This window comes from Diadema antillarum, unplaced genomic scaffold, assembly GCF_040938485.1.
Source record: "Diadema antillarum isolate AM-2024a unplaced genomic scaffold, OU_Dant_1.0 scf00000095, whole genome shotgun sequence".
In the NCBI taxonomy this organism is placed as follows: Eukaryota; Metazoa; Echinodermata; class Echinoidea; order Diadematoida; family Diadematidae; genus Diadema; species Diadema antillarum.
The window spans coordinates 2,586,065-2,608,418 of record NW_027270984.1 but is presented as its reverse complement, the minus strand read 5'-3'; the positions used below and the strand labels follow the sequence as shown (position 1 = coordinate 2,608,418).

Below are 22,354 nucleotides of genomic sequence, written 5' to 3'. Positions count from 1 at the left end.
TCAGCATAGCTCTCGTTGCCTTTGTAACATCCCGACTCATCGCTGGTATGACTGCACACCAAGCATTGATACGTCTGCAGGACAAAGCGAAAGCAAACACAACAACATCAATAACAAAGAAATCCGTGTGTTAGACACGTTAGAAGAAAGGGGTGATCATGACAGCGCCCTCTGCCAGTACGTCATGTACAACACTTCAAACTTGCCCCCACCCCCCCCATCTGTTTGTTTGTCTTTCTCGCTTAATCATTACATGTCTTTATGTCAAGTTGACGTACATTTTTGTTTTGTTTTCATATCAAAGTTTCACATCGCTCCAACGGGAGTAAAGAGATAACAATGATGTTTCTGATATTCTCATTGCTTACGGGTGCGGCCGTACCACCGGAACCGCCTCCACCGTCGCCATCGCCTTCATCGCCTCCACCGCCTCCACCGCCGCCACCGTCTAGAAGACGAAGACAAAGACAAGTAGAAATGATTAAAACAATTAATTAATGAAGAACACGTGTATCAAAGAAAACCCAAACCCAAAGAACAATGTAAATTGAGTGAAAGCAGCAACATTAGTAGAACACATCAGTGAAAGTTTGAGGAAAATCGGACAATCGATGTAAAAGTTATTATTTTTTTTAAGTGTTGGTGTTGCAACTGCTGGATGAGGAGACCACTAAAGACGATGACGTATGTGTGGACAACAATATAAAGAAAATATAAAGGGAATTCCATAAAATTCCTTTTTCACGAATATTACACATTTCATCAACTAGTTGACATGTGTTAAAGGTAGCAATTATTCCCCCTGATTTATGAAAGCGGTTTATAGTCAAGTACTCTAAATTCAGTATGCTAGAAAAGTAAATTTTTGTGGGATTCCCTTTATGTTTTCTTTATATTGTTGTCCGCATATACTTGTTGTTGTTGTTTTGGTTTTAATGGCGTGTATCACTCAGAATTGAGTATTTACGTCGTACCTTCTAGTCATAACCTCTATATAGTAGACTCCTCATCCAGCGTATCCAACACCAAAACTTTAAAAATTCATAACTTTTGCATCGATAGTCCGATTTTCCTCAAACTTTCACTGATGTGTTCTAATATTATGTTGCTGCTTACACTAAATCCACATTCTTTTTTAGGCTTGGGCTCCATTTAAAGGGCAGATCCGTATACGGATGAAGGAATTGTGCAGCTTTTTGTCTCAAAGTCGAAGAAGGATAAGTTTGGCTCAAAAGAATTCCACTTTGACTAGTTATATGCAGCAGCAGTCTATGCAGTATTGTCCTCATACAACATGTACAAGTCTCCCATTGATGTGTACTTAAAGGTCAATACCACCATTTATGAAGCGCTTGCTTGGAAAAGGCGCTAAATCCATCGAAAAATGATGGATTTAGCGTCTTTTGGAAGGAAGCTCTTCAATACGCTGTAGACTGAGTGAATAGCAGCAATCGTAGCACACATCAATGATTTAAAGTGTGGGGGAAAAACGGACAATCCGTTCAAAAGTTATGAATCAAGACGATCTGCGCAGTCACTGCTGGATGAGAAGACTACTACGAATCGATAGTGTATACGATGTCACGCGCGTCGAACTATATAAGGAAAACATATATGAAGGAATTTCACAAAATTATATTTTTGAAAAGAGTTTACATTTCCTCAACTTGTCACTGACATGTGTTAAGGATGATATTATTCTCCTGCTTTCTGAAAAAGGCACGTCAGTGTTCTTTTATTCAATATGCAAGAAAAGTGGAAATATGTTGAATTGTCTTTATTATTTTCTTTATATCATTCTACACTCGTGACGTCACAAATTGTTGTAGTAAGGTTGATAATAGGGTATAAAGCAATAATGTTGATTTGAGATATTAGTGATTGCAGTTGCTTAAAAACAAAGAAAGTAATACAAAAATATTTTACATTTTTAAACATAATTACAAGGAGAATGTACCTTGCTACCTAATACTAGTAAGTGAGGTATATCACTGGAAAGGTATAATTTTGCTAATATGATGCTTTGATTGACTTACTTTAAATGTTTTCAAAATGGCGCTCCAACTATTGATCCTATTCTTGACATAAAGAAGGGAATAGTAAAACATGTATCCTTCACATCATATTGTTCTTGTGTGGCTATAACTTAGCAAATATGACCGTCAGGAGTGAGGGGCTATACTTATCACAACACTATGATTATAATCATCAAATCTAAACCTTTATCATAATGAGATGGGAGCGTTGTGAGAAGATGCCGTTATCCCCTCGTTTAATTTGCACATGTTGTTGCTACGTTGTACAGCATATCGCTACACTGTATAAAAACATGTGAAACATTTTACAATTCCATACAGCTTTCTAACATCAATTTCCGTTTTCCTGAAATCTGTCACGATTCTGCTTCAGTGATGTTGTTTAGATCATAAAAGATAACTTGGAAATGGTCCAGAATTGCATTTCAATGCCATGTCTAGGCGGTGCAAGTTGTGTCATCGCACAAAACAAACAGACAGACAGACAGACAGACAGACAGACAGACGAACAAATAATAAACGAAGCATATTCCGCCTTCACACTATGAATGTCAACAGCGTAGAGTCATCAGACCTATAAGCTTTTTAGCATCGGCCGCTTGCAAGAAATTTGTTAAGACCTCTTAACATCTTGGTCTATATAAAACCAAATCACTGAAATACTTCATGAATATATGAGTCATATCATAATGAAACATTTTTTTTCATCATTAATTCTCACTCCCTGTTAACAAACAATTCATTCTTTATTCATATTCCAGTTGTGACATCACCCCTGTAACACTTGCACTGAACAATTGGCACACCTTATCATCATAATTATGTGTCTTACCATTCATTGCTACGTCAAACATTTGTCCGAAATATACATAAAAACAGAACATGTGATGCTGTTGTAAGTGCAGGTGATATGATAGCAGTGAATGGTATTGCACATGATTAGCCGCATATCCTGTCACTACTATCACTACTTATATCTCATGATAATGTCTATTTTACCCAGATCGTCTTTTTCAGTCATATCAAAGATATTGATGCAAGCAAAGATTCAACCTCATCGAAACCAGGGGAATGGGGAAGCTGCTTGAAATGACTTTCTTTACACGATATTTTCATTAAAAGGAGATGAATGTCAAATCCTGCCCCCCCCCATTATGAAAACAAAAACACTTAACAAAACACGAACAACAACAACCAACCAAGCAACCTACCAAACAACTAAGCAAAAAACCAAACAAACAAACAAACAACAAACTAACAGACAGACGCACAAACAGAGAACCAATTACCACTACGTGGTAATAAAATGCCTTACCACCGTCAGCCATTGTCGCTAACATCGTTGTCTCATTGGCACTGATCGTCACTGCGAGTAACAAAGAAAGAATGTATGATTTTGAAACCGGCCATTGGATAAATGCATCAGCTATTAGATAATCATCATGATTTTTTTTTTTCCCCAAACAGTCATCTAATCACATAATGCGTTTCTCGTCACAGCCTGCTGTCAACACGCGGACGAGAAAAGAGGTGACCGTACTGTGACTACCTCGAGATCAATTTTTTGCAAAGAAACGTAGAGGGCAGCTGTCGACACGGCACCGGCGGTTTACTGCACAGTCGACTGATATCATCGGCTTTTAATGAAACTCTGTCACTTTTCTTCCCTGCCGGGAAATTTGGTTGTTTGTTTTCTATTTATGATGACAACGGCTGGAAGCTACCACTTCACTTTTTTGTGAGAAAATTAGAAACGACTTATGCGATATAAAAAGCATACAATTCGAAGAGGAATTCAAAGATCAATTGAAAAAAAAAATCGGTTTAGCAATGGCTGAGATATCAAAAAAAAAGTAAAACAAAGAGGTGCTGATAAAAGGTGAGTCCCACCTTTCATTAGGACATCTTTTTCTTTCTTTAATTCTAATCTTAGTTATGTCAAAACCGATATTAATCAAATAAACTTTGAATTCTTCCTAGAAATGTACGCTCTTCCATACTCCATAAGATGTTTTTCATTATGTCTCAAAAAAGTTGGTAACATGAAGCCCCATCTTAATCACAGCTATTCTCTCCCTTTAATTTGACTCATGACACAGAAAAGGTAAACCGTGACAAGAATGAATGGATGTTGCCCCTTTGCAGGTGGTTATAAAGTTACCTAAACTGTTACAACTTGCCCAAAAAAACTTGATCAGCTTGCCCATTTCTCTATCATGCAGGTATTAGTTGCAAATGATGACAATTTGATATCGAGTTTAATGAGTTCAGCCTTTAATGGAAATCATACTTACTGTTCACCGTGGCAGCGGTGGGAACGGTGGTATCAGCTCGACCGACAATCGCCCAGCAGAGAACTATGATCAAAATAGAAAGATTATAAGATAATGATTATAAGAAATTAGTAATAATGACATTCATAATGGTAAAATCACTTATCAATGATGAATATATACACCAAATAAACAATGTATTCATTTGTTCATTTCATCAATATTGCATACAATAATCGTTACTCTTATCATGATAATGACCATGATCAAATGAAGAGAAAATCTCAACTGCTAACACGGCTAAGCGAAAAGATATTAACAATACTGACAATTGGATAACACAATGCCATCGGTGCACAATAAGTATTTGTGATAACGCCCAGATTATCCCTATTATTTTAAAATATGTTGCTGGAAATCATTTTACTTAGAAGTGACCCCTTTTTTCAATAAAAAAGTGCCTTTGATATCTTCTTATTACGTGACAGAGGGAATTGAATTCATGCATTAAATTAAGCATCAGGCAGAGAATAGTTCACTGTAAGACAAGCATGTCAATAAAGGTGAATTAACCCCAAAAATACATGTTGATTGAGTGAATGAAGCAATAGAATACATTAGTTAAAGGTTGAGGAAAATCGGACAATCAAAAGCAAAAATTTTGAATTTTTGAAGTTTTGGTGATGAGAATGCTGGATCAGAAGACTACTACGTATCATGACATCACATTTGGACTACCATATAAAGAAAACATAAATGAAATATGATTTTTTTTTTATATGATTGATGATGTGATGATTTTTTAAATGATATTTTGTGGAATTTTCTGGAATGGTCCATATGTGATGTCATGATGTAGAAGTCTTCTCATCCAGTGGTGTCTTCGCCAAAATTTCAAAAATTCATAACTTTTCAACGGATTGTCCGATTTTCCTCAAACTTCCACTGATGTGTCCTACTATATTTTGCTGCATTCATTCAATCGACATGTATATTTGGGCTTAATTCCCCTTTAAATTATATTATATACTATATATTATATACTATATATTATAGATCTCCCTCATAATACTAACAATGTTTCCCCTATTTATGTTTCCACACGCCTGTAGTCTGTCCCCTCTCAGTCCTTTCAAAAGTTTTGGAGAGTTAATGGAAAATAAAGCAAACAAGCAAACAAAAACAATTTCACTGACGAGATAAGACTCATAAGATTTGATATGTGTTAAATAAAGTGTAATTTAAAGAAGTAGTACGCTTTTCCAGAAACCGCCATCAAACTTAAGCTTCAGCTTAAGATGACGGTCTCCTGCATTTTGTATGTATCAATTCGATTGAATAAACAATGGTTTTCCAATTATTTTTGAGTGATCATAATTCACCTATACAATGTTTCATTATCGGTACATTATATATGACTTTATACATATTCAATTTGTGTTGGATATAATGTGAATAGTATTGGAAAATTGCTAGTTATGTTGTATATACTTTGTGGAAAAACTAAAAAATAAATCAAATCAAATTAAGAGTATCATTTTACGGAGTCCGATACTTGGGACTCGTGACTTACCGTATGACAGAACTACGGGGAGCATCTCTGATCGTCTTGAGCTCGTAATAAATCTGTCAAAACATAGGGAGAAAAATTACAACTTTGAGATTACTTAAAATGAAGCGCTCCTATTTTCTTTCAATAATCTAGCGATTACTAATAATTATTCACGCACGGCTAATGCTGTCAGACAATTTTTCGGCATAAGATCTATTGGTAGAACACTAATGATGAACAGGTTAGCTTTTCACCAAAGTCTAAAGACGTTTATACAGTTGTTATACACGTGGAAATGAGTTATATCTAGAAAAAAATGTAGCGTCACAAACCATATGAATCACTTATAAGAAGCGTATGGAATATAAACAGTGAAGCCAAATGAAGCAATTTCCAATAGATTTTTTTTTTCAAACTGTTGACGCAAGAAAAGAATAAAATGCAAAAACAAACAAAACAAACAAAATAGAGATGACCTCATTGCAACATTATCATCGAGAGAAAATGTGCATTGGATATATTATGAATGTGGCTATAGCATCCTGCCAGATATGGGTTGCTGATTGAAATCGAATTTTAGAGCTTTGAGTGTATAGGGTAATTCAAGTTTTCGAAGTAATTTTCGCGTAGGCCTATTGATAATGGTAATTTCTAAAACTAACATTTCATAATGATAAACGCAATAAAAATGAAGAAACTCGAAAAAAATCACCTGTTATAGCAGTACACAATCACACAGTAGCGTAAAGATTTTAGGCGAAAAAGTAATCACGTTTGGGAACTAGCCTGTCTATCATTGAGTTTTTAGCCATTTTCATAGATCCATGAATAAAATTACAGGTGCTTACATCATGATAACGCCCGATCTCTATATGGATCGGCTTTTAGGCTATCTTATAAGCTCATTATAGGTACGGCTATAGCCTATATAGATCATGTAAAATGCTAGGCTCTGTAGATATGAAGCTCTTGAACATTGTTGAAAGTGAAATGTCAGTACTTGGATGTGTGGCGCTGCTGTATGCAGCATTCCAATTGTAATTCAGATCTCTGGCACAGTTACATTAAGATACTCATAATTGCATCCTCTCAACATGACCAAAGTGAAATAATGCTTGATCCGTGACGACAAAATTGCGTGCTCTTCGTACAAGAGCAGTTTCCACACTACCAGTCCAGGAAACGTTGTAAATGCGATGTTGTACACGCAAAGATTGAAAAAAAATGTCCAGGGTGCAATTTCACTAATGTACTCTGTGAAGACGACAATCCATACGTCAGGTAGTGGTAGTGCAGGACTATGTTTGCTTTGTACTATACTTTCTCGCCAATAATACGACTTCGAAAAGGTAACCCTATGGAGATATCGCGTTATTCTTTTTTTTTTTCAAACACACACAATAAAACAAAATGAAACAAACTGGCTGGTAGTGAGATCTGAGTGAACGGATGAGCATCTAGATTCTTTGCCCTCGGCAAACGCTTATTTCGGAAAATGAGTACTATTCAGCTTCATGTGTATCATCTGTTTTTATCTTCAATCATGGATGGCTATATTGATATTTTTGTGCCTGTCGCCTGTCGGTGGAGTGTGTGTGTGAGTGTGTATTTTTTTAAAGTGATATAACACTTGCTTTCAGGCACCCCCATTTAAGTTGGTTAAAGGGATCGTACAGTTTTGGTTGAGACCTAATTTCAGGTTTCTAACATTTTTTGGTAAAATAATGAGAAACCTCTTATGAAATATGAAAGAGCATGTAATTCTATGAGGAATTCAACGTTTATTTGATGAAAATTGGTTTTGAAATGGCTGAGATATCCAAAAAAGAGCGATTCTAACACTTTATTACGATCACTTTCTTTTACCTTGTTTTTGGATGTTTCAGTCATTCCAAACCCGATTTTCATCAAATAAAAACTTTGAATTCCTCTTAAAATGGTATGCTCTGTACTATATCATAAGTGTTTTCTTGGTATCTCGCAAAAAGTTTAAAGCCCAATTTTCATCTCCACCAATACTGTACCATCCCTTAAAGATAGCACTGAATTCATATGAAAGGCCTCAATCAAACAGATGGGAGGGAGATGCCACCTTCTTAACAATGTTTTCAACTCCACTACAAAAAAGGGAAAAAAATTTGGAAAGACATCTCATTCATCTAGAGACATCGCTTTTTACCGAGGATAAAAGACGAGTTTATTTGATTTTGTTCACCTCCATTTTGCAAACTCTGATTTGAGGTCAAAAAGTTGATCTACAAACAGTAAGTATAAAAGTGAAACAATAATGTCGATTCCTTTGCCCTTTCTGCTTCTGGTTTGTCTGTCTTTGTGTTTTCTTTCATTTTTAATACTTTTCTTTATGCTTGAAATGAATGAGCCCATGAAATGAGGAACGATTGGGGAATGATGAATGGCGTGCGGCAGGGTTGCTAGCTGGGAAGCAGCCAATTACTTTGAAAGCTCTCTGCTATCTGATACAAGGCATCATGGTGTACAGTCACCATGGTCACGCCAAGTCACAATAGTAACAAAGAGCGATCGTTGCTGATAAAGACGTGTTGCTATGGATGCAATTGTCAGAAGGTATTATGTATTCTATTTCGCAAAAGGAGCCACGATGCGTTAAAAGAACGCCATGTTTTGTTTGTTACCACAGTGGCATTGGAGGGAAGGTGAAATATGAAACCATTTGTCACGCGCGATCAGTCATGGTCATCCGCACATCTCCATAGATAGCTGAATTCATAATTCGCGACGCCTCTTCACTGCTTGTTATAATTGGTATCAAAGCTGTATCATTATGTACCACGAGAGGTGAGGTAACAATTATATCTACCCTCCACCCTCCTCCCCCCCCCCTCTCTGCCTCTCTACCTCCTCTCCCCCCCCCCCCCCCCCACTCCTTCTTACTCTAAAACTTTTGTGCTGACTGGAGTCGGTCCAGAGAGAGGAGGAAGGCCGTTGACTGGCGTTATGTGTTGTTCTTAAAAGCGCAGGACGATTTCAAATTTTGACAGTCGCCAGCAATCATATCGCATAGAGCAAGCGTCACATCTCACTTCCACCTCTAGATAGATAGTATACAAAATAATGTTTATTGCATAGGACGTTGAATTATCCACCCGATGTTAACTTGTTCATTATTTGTTTGATAAGAACTACTACATGATTTAGATTGTGACCATCGTTAGTTTGCTAACGCCGGTGAAAATAAAAGACTGTTCACGCGATAGCTCTCAGACAATCATATCAATATGATCCATTTTGACAGCTATCATCGTGATCATGATCATTACCATTGTCATCATCACCATCGTCGTCGTCGTCGTTGCCATCATCATAATGATATCGAACACAATGTGGTGTTATTTATCCAGGGCAACCTCTTCAGGGTTAACACTGTTCTCTCAGAAGGCCCTGCCATAATCGTTATCCCAGCATTGGCACGTACCCATTAAACTCGAGTCAATTAAGAGGGACATTGTGGACAAAACTGATTAATTAAAGCGACGTTAATTTAATGATTCAATTCGATCAGGTCTATAATTGTAACATCATAATGTATATCCGATGGAAGGCGATTTCGAGTGAATCTTTGTCAATGAACGAAATGGAATGCGCTCTCCTGCTCAATTTAATGTGACTGACCAATTCGAATGCACGATATTGTCGAAAACGGGTTCAGTTGAATAATAACGTATCCCAATAATTATGTCAACAAAAGACAGAATTGAAACGAGCAGTGTCCGGGACGAAAATGAAAACATATATTGAATATTGAATGAAATGATGATGAAATAAAAGCCTGTAGAGCCAGCTTTTCCCTTTTAGTTTTGACAGCCTTCCGTGTGTGCGTGCGTGCGTGCGTGTGTGCGTGGGGAGAGTGTATGTATCCATGCCTTAGTATAATATTGATGTGTGCGTGCATGCAAGCAGTAATTTGTTTAATTGCATGTACAATCCTTTGAAACGTGTCGCCTAACCACCAGACAAGATTGTGTCACGTGATCTGTAAATGCAAGGTCATTGAGTTGTTAGGGGAATATCTGGCCTCAACACGCCTATTTCTAAAGTGTTGATTAATTCATTGACATTTCATATGAACTTTTCAGCAAGAGGAGATAATTGGCGTCTTGGGCTGGGAGGGGATAGGGCACGGGTAGGGAGGAATGTACACAGGCTAATGCTTTTTCAAGGTTTCTTTCGTTAGGTTTGAGATGAAAGCCAGAGATTTTTGTTCGTCCATAACACATTCTACATGTATACTCCCTAGTGTAGAGTAAAAAGAAATAAGTATTCGATTCATAGCTGTCTTTGTTACTCTTTATCCATTTTCTCTCTTTTTAGGGGGATAAAATGAGAGGTTTGCAAATCAAATGAAATAGGGCCTGAATTCAATTCAAAGATTGAAACGTCAAGGCAAAACCTTCCATCACTGGTTACATTCGTCTCTGTGCCCGTATTGACTGTCATTAAGAGAATATAATGATATAGGCTTTGGCAACAGTAGACATAAGAAATAAGGAATGTTGAACTGTTACATGTTTTCATCGTATCAAGCTTATCAGAACATGTCATCTTTTCATTTATTTCCCTTTGGTGTGTGCACATTGTTGCTGGAGTCATGCCCATTATTAAGTTTGGTCTAAATGGATTTTGCAACTACAGGCTATATCAGCGGTCTCAGCTATGTCATTTTTGGTATACAATACTACAAGACCATAATTGTAATGCAAAGGTCACATCTTATTCTTACTGACTCTACGTCATTGTTTGTGTACAGTTCAGTGGGGACTGGGGAAGTGATCACTTCGGCCAAGTTGTCGTAATTGGTTGCGTCTGGTATCACTGATCTGGCAAAAACATGAAACATTTTAAAACTCTATAACTTTCTTCTTGTTGGTCCGATATTGATCAAAACTGTGCAATTCTGTTCATCTGATTATAATTCATGTGTCTAAGCCAACCTGAGTAGCTAGTATAGTGTAGAATTATACTTGAGCGTCACCGTTAGTTAAGTATGTGAAGTCAACATGCCAAGAGACAATAGATTGATAGATAAACATTCCCATCCCCCTGAGTCAAAGAGAAAAAAAAAATCTAGTGCAATAGGTGCGTCACGTACTTTCCAATTTTCTCATCGAATGATAACATATACATATGTACGTAAATATATAATATATTCTCATTGCACTCGTCTATAGTTTTTGAGGTGGAGACTTTCATGTACATGTCTCACGTTGTTGCAATAAAGAGAATAGATCAGGCGTATAACTGACTTTTGTTGCCTTCTTTAATCTCTTGAAGTATACAAACGGACAAATTCAACAACAGTGTCGGTTACCCTGTAGAGGAAACAGACAAGAAAGGCATTCATGGAATAACACATATAGAATGCTACACCAATAAACATACGGTACTCAACTTCTTCACCTCCAATGAAGAATGACAAAAATGAGTTTTTTCTCTCATTTTTATACTGATGTCTTGCACAATGTATTTATAATACAGTGTATATATATATATATATATATATATATATATATATATAGTCAAATATATCTCTACAACAAAGAGAGTAACCAGAAATGCTTTGAGATTGAGAAGTGATATGAAACATATAGACTTTCCATTTGCATGTGTATGTAAAGAAAGAATACAGATTATACCAGTTTGATGTTTTGCTTCAAGCATTGTTAGCCTTTCTACACTCTGTCTGAGATGCTGAGATTTAGCAGTGAAAATAAACTCAAACAATGAGGTGAAATAATAGCAATTCAGATATAAACCAACTCTCCTTTCGAACAGTTTTGAACGTTACTTCAAACGTATATAATGTGTCATCATGAAATACTCTACGTGATACTAATAGCACTATCGTGACAATACTGTAAAACTCCTACCTCTAAGTCTACGTGTGTGCCTCATCACCAGGGGGACATTTCATGAAGGAACTTGTCGAATAAAATATCTGACAAGTCAATTATATCCGACAAGTTTTGAGAAATGCTTTAGTCTGATTGGCTGATTTCTCTGAACTTGTCGGATATGATTGACCTGTCAGACATTTTATCCGACAAGTTCCTTCATGAAACGCCCCCCCCCCCCCCCCCCAGGAATGTTGGTTAAAATATCACTCCGCCGCTGGCATTGTGCGAGGAACCGTTTCCATGGAATCAAGCAAACATTAAAATGTAGTTCCTACTAGAACGTGCCTTATTTTTGGTGACCTATGTACGGTAAACAGCAGTGCACAGTGTACCTCCAACTAAATCATACACATTATTGTGCTACAACCTTCATCATCCAGATAACCTTTCACACTAAATCAAACTTGTTTTCAATTTCAGAATAACAGCACTTAAATTCTCACGTTCACCTCCACCATGTCCACGTCAATCATCCACAGACTGAACAATATGTATAAATCTACGTGCACTGCACTACTGACTGCACTACGCACGTTCTGTCTGTCAATGTGCGAACTGTGATACATTAACCAGCGAATAATTATCATCTTATCAGTGTGATAGAAACATTCCACGAGCATTTATACTGCAGTTGTATTACCTTAAAGTGTAGGGTGAAATCCTCAGGAATCTATGGAATATGAAAGTCATCGAGCGAAAAACTGCTACGGACAACTCCGTCGATTAGCAAACTGCTGTCAGACATTCATGTGTGCGACTCATGAATGATTCTACTCGCTAGTTTCTTGACCAGTCGCTCTATTAAGTCAATTACAATGTGTATCGTAACCTGCCCCGTTGCAAGAAAGTTGCAATCAATTGCAAATAATTGCTAATTTTGAAACAATCATTCTGATTTGCTCAGGGTCTGCCCTATTAAGAAGACATGCATGCAACAATGATTTTGATTGGCAAGTGACAATCAGTTGCAAGTTGCGTTTAAACGCAAAGTTTCTAGCAACGGGGCCCTTGGTATCGCAAATGAAAGTGTCATATCATTTCATTTTCATTTCACCCATGCATGTTCACATGCATGTTTTTTTAATTTTCATTTCCAGTCAAACACAGGTAATAAACTTTGACATGATAACATATATTGGAACATAATAATACATATTGGTTCTAAAAAGAACTTCATGGAAATGAAAATTGAGGGGCTGCTAAAAAGCGAACTTGTAGATTACAGTCCCCTCACTTACGTCACATTACTACAATACATTATGACTTTATAACACAATACAACGATACATGTACCGTACAAGCTAATCATTGAAAGTATACAGTTTTCATTCAATCGAATCGGATGGTTACATGAAGTATACGCTTTCACATGTATACAGAGACTCCAACTCTCCCGTTTTCGACGGGAGATCTCCCGCCGAAAACCCATTTTTGCAAAATCTCCCGTTCTCCCGTTTGAGATTTAATTTCTCCCGCCCTGGTTCTTTGTCTCCCGTTGGAAAGGATTTCTTACATATTTCTATCGTATGTTGACAAAATAAGCCTTAGATAGCACCAGAGAGCATCTAGAATCCTGGGAATTTCGCGCTTCGCACACATCAACTTTACGTCTCCCGTTTGCTAGGGGTTTCAGGCGGGAGAATCTCCAGATCGGAAGGTACTTTGGGTTGGAGTCTCTGTGTATACACATAGACATAGACATAGACATAGACATAGACATAGACATAGACATACACATGCACACAAGCACACACACGTACCCACATACACATACGCACACACACGCACGTACACATACATGCATCCACATACATTGTGCACACACAGAAGAGAGTAGGGAAAGAGAGGGCGGGAGGGGGAGAGGGGGAGTAGAGAGAGCGAAGGGCAGGTAAACATTCTCGATGCAGGGTGAAGAAAAAAGAACAACAATTCCAAACAGTCAAACTAATCATGGGGTACATATGAGCTAATCAAATATTTCTTTAAATTACTAGAGAATAATTTCAAACTAATGGAACCTTTTATATTTTTCTCAAGGGAATTCCAAAATTTTGGGCCACTGTAGATAAACGTGGATTTTGTAAATAGAGTTCGGGTAAGGGGCAAATGATATTCATCTGTTTGACGAGTGGGGTATTTATGAATATTTTTATTCTTATTAAACATATTTTCAAAAACTAAAGGAAGTGAATTATTATACAAACTGTACATAAATTGACCAAGGTAATAATAATACAAATCCCTTACTTTCAAAACCTTATTCTCCACAAATAATCCGTCAGTATGGGAACATTTGGAGGTATTACATATTACTCGAAGTGCTTTTTTTTTGTAACAAAAATAATGTATCCAAATAAGTTGAATGTGTATTTCCCCATGCTATAATTCCATGCCTTAAATAAGGTGAAATTAACGTTGAATACAACATTAGCAACTTTTTAACAGAAAAACAAAACTTTACTTTATTAATTACACCTATGTTACTGGAAATAGTGCGGCATATACAATCTATATGCTGTTACCAAGAAAGCTTACTGTCTACAGTTACACCAAGAAATCTAACAGAATAGACCTGTTTTATCACTTCATTTTCAAAAATTATATCATGTGGCAATTTATCAAGGGTATTACTAAACAACATCACATTTGTTTTCTGCAAATTAAGCGATAATCTATTTGCTCTTTAATAGCCATTGCATTATCTTGTTCAATTCTGTATTCATGACATCAACTAATGTATCAGGATATGAATGAGAAAAGAAAAGATTAGAATCATCTGCAAATAATATAAAAGAAAGAACATTTGAAGATTTTGGAAAATCATTGATGTAGATAATAAAAAATAACGGCCCTAGTATTACTTCCTTGTGGAACTCCACAATCAACTGAGCGCAAAGAAGATTTTTCATTGTTTATACAAACAAATAGTTTTCTGTCTTTCAAATAGCTTCTGAGCCACTCCAAGGCCTTCCCACGTATACCATAATGATTAAGTTTATAAAGAAGAATGTCGTGGTTAATCGTGTCGAAGGCCTTGGAGAGGTCCAGAAAGATTCCTGCAGTATGTTGAAACTTATCAATTGCTCGAAACTTTTTCAGTGAAAGATAATATTGCATGTGCTGTGCTCTGTTTCTTGCGAAATCCAAATTGATATTTTGACAAAATGTAATTTCTATTTAAAAAATCTATAACTCGAGAATATATTATCTTTTCTAAGATTTTAGATATATTAGGCAAAAGTAAAATAGGTCTGTAATTATTCAATTCTTCCCTATTACCCTTTTTAAAAATTGGAACTATTTTTGATGTTTTCATAACATCTGGTACCTGCCCTTGTGATATTGATAAATTAAAAATATGAAACAAAGGATCAACAATATAAGGTATTATATTTTTTTTTATAACAGTATATTATCAATATCATCATAACCAGAACTTCTTTTAGAAGGTAAATCATGAACAATATCTAAAATCTCATATACTGTTACAGGGGGAAACATTGAATTTTGATTACATACGTCCAGATGATCAAAAAATTCTTTAGTAGACAACGGAATATTTGCACAAAGATTCCGGCCAACAGTTGAAAAATGTGAATTAAATATTTCTGCTAATTTGCGGGTGTTGCCTCGATGTAAATATCCCATGACAGTAGGAAGAATGTTCTGCATCTCTCCTTGATGTCCACCACTTACTACTTTCATATTCACCGAGGTGACAAACGAACATGGTGGTGGTGCACCGCTATCCTGCCGAATTGGAGGATCTTGGTCTTCCTTCCCATACACTAACGGGCAGATGGAGGAAAAATGGGAGTTGTCACCACAGGTTTTGATACTGCATGGCCTAATGAATTGGCAAGCTGCATGGTCGAACGGCGGCTTTCCAGCAATACAGTTGTTGTGTCCACACCGGCTGCATAATTATGTTGTGTTTCTTCATCAGGTCATACTTCTCCTTGAACTGAAGTCCCCGAAACTTGTTACAAGTTTTCAGGTAGTGTGTGTGTAAATCCTTGTGCAATACACACTTGGGTACCTCAGGTCGAGAACCTTTGCCTTGTTGTCTCGAAGAGGGATTAACTGTGGCAGAGTTGGATGATCTACTGGTTTTGTCACTCTTGTATAACGTTGGTGTTTCTGTACGGGCTGGCTTAGATTTATCGAGCAACAGTAATTGACTGTACAGCCATCCCACAAGACCGGTCAGTGTATCCGGTGTGTGCTCGTCTCTCACACTTTTGAAGAAAGCTATGCGGTGCTCCTCCGGTAGTTTCTGCCTGATGTTGCTTAAAATAATCCTGCTATTCAGCTCTCCTGAGAGACCAACGGTCTCTCTTTATTCATTTAAGCATAAACTTAAACTAGTTTTTCTACAATTTTTCTACAATCCTCCTCGACATTCTCTGTTCATACTTCACATTACTGGCATTATCGATTATGTAACATGTGCCTCGCTCGTGATTTCTGTATTATCTCCTGAACATCCTTTGTACACATTTGGTATCTCTGCTATTGTACACTGCATCTGCCTTGTACCTCGCTCGGGTGATCACGCAACTCTCAAGAAGTCTTGTGCCGCGGACATTGTTTTCTTTGTTTTTTCTTTTTCTTTTTTACTTTTCGGCGTTATATTTCTCCAATTCACAAATTGTAATTCTTTTAATTACATATACCAAATAAGAAATAATCTCACATCCGCATCTGGTAATCTACACCCTACAAGCAATGCTTCTATGTAGATTCCTCATATTTCACATGTTTTATTGTCTTATAAGCTGTACTTGACAATTCATCCATGCTTTTGTATTGTGATGTTTTTTTTTGTTATGTATGTGTTGAAATGTGGAATATAGAACAATAAAAAACAAAAAACAAAACAAACGTTTGCAGGGTCTGAACAAACCGTCTCATGGCTGGTAGATTGACCCTGCCCTTGTACTCGTATGGTTTCAAGTCGTCAAGCTCTTTCAGAAGACTATCAACCACCTTGTCTTGATCTCCAAAATATTCATCTAGCACTTGCCATGCACGCTCAACACTAATGCATCCTTTGATCATATTGCGCTCTCTGTTGTTAACCATTGCCTCGGTGAGCTGGTAAAAGCATTCAATCTCTGTTAAACCTCCTGCAAAGTGGACAAATAGCTCCTTGAAACGTTTGTAGTCCTTTAAATCCCCACTGAAGGTTGGGAATTTCATCCTTGCCATCTTTGGCGTAGATGACGTTGACTGCATTGGAGCAGGGGACGGCGTAGGGGGAGCTTGACTAGAGATTGGCATCGTGGTTCCCATACGCACAGGCTCTGAAGGACCTAGCGATGCAGTGTGTGTTGGAGAGGTTGATGAATCAGTATTACTTGTGGTGTGAGAAAGATGATTAATCAAACGCTTTGCTCGGACGAGAACTTGAATGAACTCCTTCTCACAATCCGTCATCCACTTCTCTTCCTCATCGAATTGTGATTCAGCTTCGATTGCGTCGATTAACTCCGCATGCTTCTCCTCCACTCGGTGAAACTGGTCTTCAGCTTTGGTGACATAACCCTTTGATACTTCCTAATCACTGGCATCATCTTCAAGAAGACTTTTGAAAGTTGAAAGGGTTCGGGTCAAATTACCCTTTGTGTTTCTTCTTGAGAGTTTCAGCTTATTGATGTCAGCCATGGAGTCTCAGTTTACGTACGTTTGTAGCAGTTTTCCCACGCTTACACTTGTTGTTGAAGATTGTGGCGGACTCAATAGACTTTCATGTGCATCTCTCACGTTGTTGCAATAAAGAGAATAGATCAGGCGTATAACTGACTTTTGTTGCCTTCTTTAATCTCTTGAAGTATACAAACGGACAAATTCAACAACAGTGTCGATTACCCTGTAGAGGAAACAGACAAGAAAGGCATTCATGGAATAACACATGTAGAATGCTACACTAATAAACATACGGTACTCACCTTCTTCACCTCAACTGATGAATGACAAAAATGAGTTTCTTCTCTCATTTTTATGCTGATGTTTTCCACAATGTATTTATAAATACACTGTATTATAGATACATTGTGGAAAACTTCAGCATAAAAAAATGAGAGAAGAAACTCAATTTTGTCATTCATCAGTTGAGGTGAAGAAGTTGAGTATGTTTATTAGTGTAGCATTCTTATGTTTTATTTCATGAATGCCTTTCTTGTCTGTTTCCTCTACAGGGTAACCGACACTGTTGTTGAATTTGTCCGTTTGTATACTTCAAGAGATAAAAGAAGGCAACGAAAGTCAAGTTATACGCCTGATCTATTCTCTTTATTGCAACAACGTGAGAGATGTACATGAAAGTCTGTTGAGTCCACCACAATCTTGTTCCAACAGTTTTACATTTTATAGTACTGACAGAGGTTCTGTTGTGTAGAATGATACCAGCAATAGTGTTACAGCTCATCCAGCGAGTATCCAAGAAAAAAAGAAGATAATGGACCCAGTGCGAATATCATGAATAACAGAGGGAAAATTTGCATTGGATGTAAAATATGAAAATAAATTTCATACAGTCCACTTCCATAATAGCAAACACGGTTGTCAGTAAAAAAAATACACTTTACAACAAAATGGAAATTAAAATTATCATGTGCATATCTTCATACACTTTACTATTCGGCTGTAGCGAAATCTCGATATGACGAAAAACCAAACCAAAACAAGCAAAACAAAACAAAACCTGTTTAGAATTGACAGTCTAAAGAGTAATGGGTGATTCAAATATTCCTTGGGAGAAAGCTGTCGACAATTACTATGCTTTTCAAACATCTCTCCTTGAAAACCTCGACATTTACATACTGACAGCAAAAACTGCCAAAAAGAATTCAATTTCAATTTCAATTTCAATTTATTTTCATATTTCTCGATGAAAAAAATACATCAAATATAACAAAATTAAATGAAGTACATGATATCAAGCTGGAGACATAATAAATATTGCAAATATAAAACATATAGTGGTCGATCTATGAAGTTTGGAATCTGTGAATGAATGCTAAAGAAATATGAAGGAACCTACTTAAAAGCGAGCTTGTTGAGCGTAGGTCCCAATTCAGGTAGTTTGATCTCTGGACAGGTGGAGTCTGTCGAAGAGTATCTAACATCAAGTATCGCATACACAGCAGGAAAATTTCTTCAAATGGCCAGAATATTTTTTTTTTTTAAGAATAAAGGTTTTTAAATAATGGGGACCATATTTTTCTTTTGTGGATTGTGTGTGTGTGCGTGCGTGCGTGCGCACACGCGCGTGCTCCACGGCCCGTGACGTGTTGCCATACGATGCATTTTCATCTTCTTTTGAGCAATTATAAAGAGTATGGAAAATATCTTGGGTGATTTTTTTCTTTTTCCTATTACATAGTTATCACGTAGATGTGAAGCAGGAAGCCACCGTCTACGAATTTGTGGAATGTTACAAGACGTAGACGTGTAACTTTTCATACTTGGAGGATCATCCACAAACAATATACCCCGCTTTGTAGACTTCCAAAACAGGTGTGTATAAAATACTAGTTCAGTAGTGTGTGCAAAAGATTGCCCCATCAGAGTTGATCTCACACAAATTCGTTCATTTGAGATATGTAAATGCCATTTCCAAAGACTGTGGGAAGATTGGTTTTGAGCCGCGCTGCGAGAGACAAATTTTATTTGTGTTATTTCATGTGTTTGTTTTACACAGTTTCTAAGTTTTTCTTACGGCGTTGATAGCATGATGAACATACTAAATATGAAAAGGTTTGTATAGAAAGGTTTATTCATTCGTATATTGCGTATAACATTATAAATACTATGTACAGACAAATTCAAATCTTCAGATAGTTACAAAATAAAGCATTTACACGTATGATAAAAATGAGTGAGAAAATATCGTAATAATACACAAATCAATAGGTAGAGCAATATCCGAAATATCCGAAATAAATATCCAAAACAAAACAAAACGAAACGAATGTAATATTGTTACCACGAATGCATCATTGAAGGTAATAAAATGACATGAGTAGATTCATTGTGTGTGTGCTTTTTTGGTTGTTTTTTTTTTTCGAAAGAGAGAGTTAGGAGCAGTATATACTTAGAACAGTTTCCAACAAATGTGAATGTCACAAGAAGCAAAGATAAGCACATAACGTTAAGACAATCTCGCTGTTGAAGTTATCTCTTCTTATTTTGATTTTGTGATTATTTTGCCTTAAATGTGAGAAAGAAGATGAGAGAATGACGGTCGCGACAGGAGAAGTTCTGCTGGTGTAAAGTGCTATGGTTTTGATACATGAATGGTTGGAGTAACCTGAATCCTCCGCCCAGGAGAGGGACGGGAAAATATCAGTTTGCCATCAGACCAAAAGGAGCAGTGGCAACGCACGCATTGACAGCTGATGGAGGCAGCGAACAAAATGCAACGACGGAGAATAAAGGGAGAAGGATTGGAGAGGGAGAGGAAAGAGTTAGATAAATTACATGTCACCGTGAATCACAAAGCCAACAAAAAGTCACATGCCCATATTTTACCCGAGGGCTAGAAAAAAAAGGAAAAAAAGTAGGTGAAATAGGTGAACGTGGTCAATCTGAAGTCTTTTTTATATTTTCTGAAAGAGCAATTCTTCTTCTACATAACTGCAAAGTTTGAAATCACGAATGGAAATTATGAATTTTGCAGTTTTTCTACAACGCTTTCTTGTAGAGTAGTGTGATTGGGCATGTTTCGTTGCATTTTGAAAAGATGCTGCTTCAGCTTTGAAATTTAGTATTAGTCATGAATAAACTGTACTTTTACAGCCTGCAAAATTTCGTATTACTCTGATAACCCCTTCATTGTGGTTACCATGGGGTCTTACACCTTTTTGGTTACATTCATTGCACAGAGCGCGGCTTGATGAGGATAAAGCGCTTGAATAAACCCGCAATTTAAAATGCTTTTTTTTCAGTGACCACTTTTCCAGAGTGTGTAAATTCTTTCCATTATCTATATAGATTGGGGGAAACTCCAATTTGTCTTGAGTTATACATCATTTTAAAGCTTTGTAGAGTCTGCTCTTTCAAGATCTGTCCATGACCAAAAACTCATGTCTGGTGACTTTTTGGTGTTTTTGTGATGCAGGGTCACATAATTATGTCTATATAATAACATAATTACTATAGGGTTTATACTCACGGACGAAAAAGATGCGATGGTACAAATACAAGGGATGAAACCTCCAAAGGTAGATCGCCGCCTACTGGGAACTGGATATCAAGAACTGCGTAGAACGGGTGACTGACTTGACCGCACCAAGCCTTGTTAATGAAAAATCCCCAAGCGTCGCTTCGAACCGCGAATCGAGATAGCGACCCAGCGCGCATGTGTAAGAAACGACTGAAATGTTTTCGGGTATCCAACAGCAACGCGACATAATTAGCCTTAACAATGTATGGCCTGTAAGCTAACATACAGAAAAAATATCACTTTTAATTTCTCTTCCTTAAAAAGATATTCCACTTCATATTCCAGCTGAAGTTGATAGACAGAGCAAGAGTTCATCAACTCATTGATGGAAGTTCCATCAAAATCGTATAGTATACATGCATGCAGACAACAAGTAGTCTTAGTTGGTTTTTTTTTTTTTTTGGTAAAAGTTATCACACACTTTCTCGAAGAAGTGATATTAGTTGAATTAACATAACATTTATGCAAATTAGATGTAACAATTATAGATGTCGTTGTCTCACAAGTCCCAAACTAACCTGCAAACGTGATATAGGCATTCCTTATATACATATTTTCCTGAAAGGGGAAAAAGCAGACTACAGCTGTATCCTTTAGATCAAGATTGTTATCGTGCTGTAATTGTGATTTTTTAATAGACAGAGGTTGCAGTTACCAGTGTTCTTATTCTTTATTTGCCAAACCAGTGAAAAAGTTGTGGTAATGTGGTAATGTAACATTCTTGTTATCTCTGTGTGTTCATGTGAAATATCAAATCATCGTTTGATATACACCTGGCTCTCTCTATTTCTCCTATGTGCACTCTGAACATCACTTCTCTGTATTATTCAGTATTTTTCATGACAATATCATGCAACTTTGTCTTTTTATAGCATTTTTTTTTCTTACCCTATGCATGAAATTTCAATTGGCTGGAGTGCACTAACAGTTCATTCATTAGGATCGATAGCAAGCCACTTAGTCTGCACGCCCATCTATTCAAGTATAAAGGTTGATTAGGCTGTTAAGTACGATATGCAGCCTGAAGGCCCTGGTACACCATACACACACACACAAACACAAACACACACATACGTACCACACACACACACACACACACACACACATACACAAACAAACAAACAAACATACAAACATACACACGAGCCAACTATAACGCGCAGACAACAGGTTCCAAATTATGCATTCTGTCGACTCGTCCACCAGTGTCTATACCCATCATTGCCATTTTAATTTTTTAGCCAATCCTTGGATGACGACGATGATGATCTATGTGTATTTCTTTTTTTTTAATGAATGTCTTACCTCCTGCCGAATAATTTCATAATGGA

At 36.9% G+C, this 22,354-nt stretch overlaps 1 long non-coding RNA gene across 1 annotated transcript; it reads right to left on the bottom strand.

Moving 5' to 3' along the window:
• Positions 1-390: 390 nt before the first annotated feature.
• On the bottom strand, positions 391-4,391 carry LOC139718478 (uncharacterized). The gene is made up of 3 exons (XR_011710034.1): positions 4,331-4,391; positions 3,352-3,402; positions 391-448 (listed from the first exon to the last, which is right to left on the bottom strand). It is a non-coding gene; the product is annotated as an uncharacterized lncRNA (long non-coding RNA).
• Positions 4,392-22,354: the final 17,963 nt, after the last annotated feature.